The following is a 4,208-nucleotide window of genomic DNA, read 5'->3' as shown; positions in this document are numbered from 1 at the left end:
CGTCGAAGTGGCACAATTTAATTCCACCTTAAGCAATCACAAGGCTTCTTGTTTGCTTTGCGCATACGCTAACAAGGGTCTTAAAATGATCATCTGCATGGTGCATGCAACTAGATGGAGGATTGATTTTTATACCTGCATGTACTTGGAAAAGGACACAACTGAAGCACAGCTATGTACCTATCAAGAGAAGTGTGCAGTCTGTGAGAAGGCAGGCCAGAGGCCTGGCTTCAGACCTCCATTAGTATTTCTGCTATTCTCTGACTCTTAACGAGAGCTCAGCACTGAAGCAAATGTCTGCCTTTCCAACTCCACTGGCAGATTTAAGTCAGGTATCTGCTGATTTAAATAGCATGCTCATTTTTCTCAACTGTTCTCAGTTTCTGTGTTGCCTGATACTTTGTTTCTACTCTGCTCAAAGGTTTTGATCTGGAAAGAGGCAATGGAATTCATTATGCTTCAAAATAAGATGCAGTCAAGTGCATGGTTAAATTGGGGCCCAAAAGTTAGTGAATTCTTCTGTGCATTTCCATGGGATACATTATTAAATCTGAAGGTGACCAGTGTTGTTACATTATTATCATCATACTGCAAAGGTATTTCAGTAGAATATTGCAGATTTTGCCGAATTCTGCATGCAAAAAAAGTGCAATGACCTGAAGCTAGCTAACTGCTTAAGTAAAAAATGTTAAGAATCTCAACCCCAAGAAGTTGCTCGAGAAAAATCATACTGTGTATTTTTATGCAAAATAGAACAACAGATTATAATTGATAAATTTGAAACCTATCTAAAACCATTTCCCTTACAACCATTTCTCTTGCTTTACTGAAGATAGTTCACAGATTGACACAGATTTTAAAATTTTGTTTTCTTTTTGGATTGATTTTGTTGAGGTTTTATGCTTCCTTTTTGAAACTCTCTCAGAAAGATGTGTCTCAGACTTTCAAAAACAGGGGAGGAATGGTAGGAAAAAACCCCACTAACTGCTGTTTCATTTGATGATTTTGTTTTAGTTACTTAATTTAAAAAATTTTTATTCTATATTTTATTGCACTTAGATAGGATGAAGCTACGGTTACAAAGTGGTTAGTCAAATTTTAACTTATGTTAAAGTTCATCGTGACTTCAGGATAAGAGAAGAAAGAAAACCTGTGTTGAGTTTTAATATAAAGATTGAGCTGTGTCTTTGGGTGTTGTAGCAGCAGAAAACTTAAGGCAGGTCTAGAAATGAGTAATGATAGTGAAGAAAGTAAATGGGGATTGTATTGACCAGTGTCCAAAAGTATAGTAACTTTAGGTGTCTGTGAGTAGAAAACAATTTACGTCTTGCGACATCTAACGCTTCGTGACAGAAGACCTGTATTCAAAGAAAGAGCTAATAGGAATTAGTAGCTTGTTTGGAAAATCACACTATCATATCCCACTACTGAGGCCTTGGTATGACAGGGTGACAAGCTTCAAGGAATTTTTCTCACTGGTGGTTTTCAGCAGCCACTAGGTGACAATGTTGATCCAGTTTCAAAGCTGTCTGTCTGACAAAGCTGCTACTGAAGTTAAAGGAATCATCTCAGGGGCTCTGAGGTTCTGTTATACATGGTTTGTGTTCTTTTATGGACTGCAGTTGCCCTTTTCCTTCAGGTTTTAATTGCTGCTATTTTAGTTTTAGTCTCTCCGATAATTCAACTTTTGGTAAGTGTATCTGAAAATTAAATTCTTAGTTTTTGCAGTTGCCTTGCAAACTCAGGGAAGTCAAACATACACTTGCTTTTAAGTGCCTATCTTGAAGGCAACCTTTTATGCTGTGGCAATTTCCACGTTCTTCCACTACTTTGTACTACTACTGATAGGGATGGGTTGCAAGGGTAGATTTTATACAGATGTGTCAGGTTCCATAATCCTTCTCCATGGTCATAAAAGGCAATATATGAATACTAGCAAAAAAAAAAAAAGATTATTATCAGAGGCAAAAACCTTTTGACTCCTGAAGAGGAGACAAGAAAAAATGATTCAAAGAGGAAAAGGGAGCCTGTAGTCCATCCCTGCAGACACTTCCTTCCCTATAGATCATGGCCATCCCAGGTCAGGCTGGATGGGGCTCTGAGCAACCTGATCTAGTTGCAGATGTCCCTGCTCACTGCGGGGGGATTGGACTAAGTGACCTGAAGAGGTCCCTTCCAACCCAAAGATTCCATGATTCTGTGAAGACAGGGCTTTGCATGATTTTTTTTTTTCTTCCCAGATGAATGCTCTGGATTTCCTTAGCCCTGTTTCTTAATACTCTTCAGAAGAAAGAGGTCTTGATCCACTTTTCCCAGAGAGTGAACACGTGTAAAATAGTGCTATTCAGCTTTAATAACTATAGGTTGTTAAAGGACGGCATGCTTGATGGTCAAACAAGAAAGTCGTAAGAAAGCCAAGTGAAATCTGAACGCACCTCTGTCAGGTACCTCAGATTTATTTTGCCTAAAATGAACTTGCCATGTGAGTCAGTAGCCATGTGCCTGCTAAAGTGACATCAGTGCTGCTGCCCATGGGCAATTGTTTGGATAAACTGAGAATATGCCTCTGGGGAAGGCATTCTGAGAGGGTACGTCAGGGAGCAAATTGGCCCTGGGAAGGGGTATAAATAGCAACCATGTGGCCATTATGCAACTAAAGCAATTTGTTGTCACACACCCATTATTGAGTGTAGTCTAAATTTAATTGGAGTCAATGTAATAGCAAAATATTTACATGGATTCTAGCAACAGACTCTAAGCGCTTTTGAAAATTGTTTTGTGTAGTACTCTGAAGAGAAAAAGCATTAAGGTAAACAGCATTATATAATATACTAAGATAAACTTAGCACTATCAAATGAATCATTAGATAGCAATTGTTAATTTTACGGTGTAGTCATTTTGGCAGGCAAAAGTAACAAAATTGTGTAATTCAGGTATAAATCATAGCATACAAGCGTGTGGACCTTCAGAGTCCAAGAAAAACAGCAGTTTTGTAAAGTCTCAAATTGTATTTTAATAATTACCCAAATAGTGCATTGACACATAAAACCAGTATAAGAATGTATGTATATTGGCTAATTAGTTTACCTTGAAGAGTACAAGTATGGTAGCTTAGACTAATTAACAAGCTTGTCTCCCTGCCACTCTCCACATATTTTTATATAATATTTTATATATTACTAATTAGTATTTAGTCCTTACAGTATATGTTTACTAGTTCAATAATAAAAGAAATTTCCTGTTCACCTGAGGGAGTTCCTATTTGTTACTCCTCCTGGTAGGCTATGATTATTCTTGGTCTTTTGCTGTTTGAAACTTTTTATCAGATGAGTTATTCTATTTGCTATTAATGCAGTTCCACATCTGGTCAGTGCAAGCAGTAGCTGTGCAACTAAGGTGGAAAACTACTGTCATTATGTGACATGTATCTGATGAAATAGGTGGGGTTTAACTTAACAGAAAAAAAATTTACTTTGTATTACTCATTTTCTGCATAATTTGAATTGGGGCTAAGGCCTGGACACCAAATCTGAATCCTTTTGTGCACAGCTGCTTTGGCAAAATAGTAAGTACAATACAAGCTCATTAACTTTGCAATGTATTTTATTACTAAGAACAAAACTGTACTTAGTCTTTAGTATGAATTTAGTATGAAACTAATGTTATGTAGGTTGCCAAACAAGCCTTAGGACAGGCAAGATTTGCAGTCAAAATCCTCTCAGGTTAGATACGAATGTGAGACTATGGAGATACGTTACTGCAAATTCAGAACTACTTCTAACAATTACTTACTTTTAAGAGAAGACCCTCAGAACAGTAAAATGCAGTGCATCCATCTCATGGAGCTACCCAGAGCTCCTGGGGAGCACTGGACTATTACTCAAAGCATGTGAGTTACTCTAGGATGACAGAGAAAACTCTTTTCAGATTGCTTCCTCCTTGCTGGGGGCAGGGGGGGAGGTACTGAGTACACTTAGATCCCACTTATTTAACCTTCACCTGCAGAATGTGGGATTTGAAACACATGAGAAATGTATATTCTCAAAATACCAACACCCTTAGAACAAGGTGGGGGGCATCAAGCAAATTCAGTGACTCTACAACACATGGAATGTATTTTTGACTGTACATCAGCATCACTTCTAAAATAACTTACATCACAGACACGCACTTGCTCTTCTCTTTTTGCAAGTGGACACTCATGCCA

The sequence above is a fragment of the Phaethon lepturus genome, unplaced genomic scaffold, assembly GCF_000687285.1.
Source record: "Phaethon lepturus isolate BGI_N335 unplaced genomic scaffold, ASM68728v1 scaffold2636, whole genome shotgun sequence".
NCBI lineage: Eukaryota > Metazoa > Chordata > Aves > Phaethontiformes > Phaethontidae > Phaethon > Phaethon lepturus.
This window is presented reverse-complemented; position numbering follows the sequence as displayed.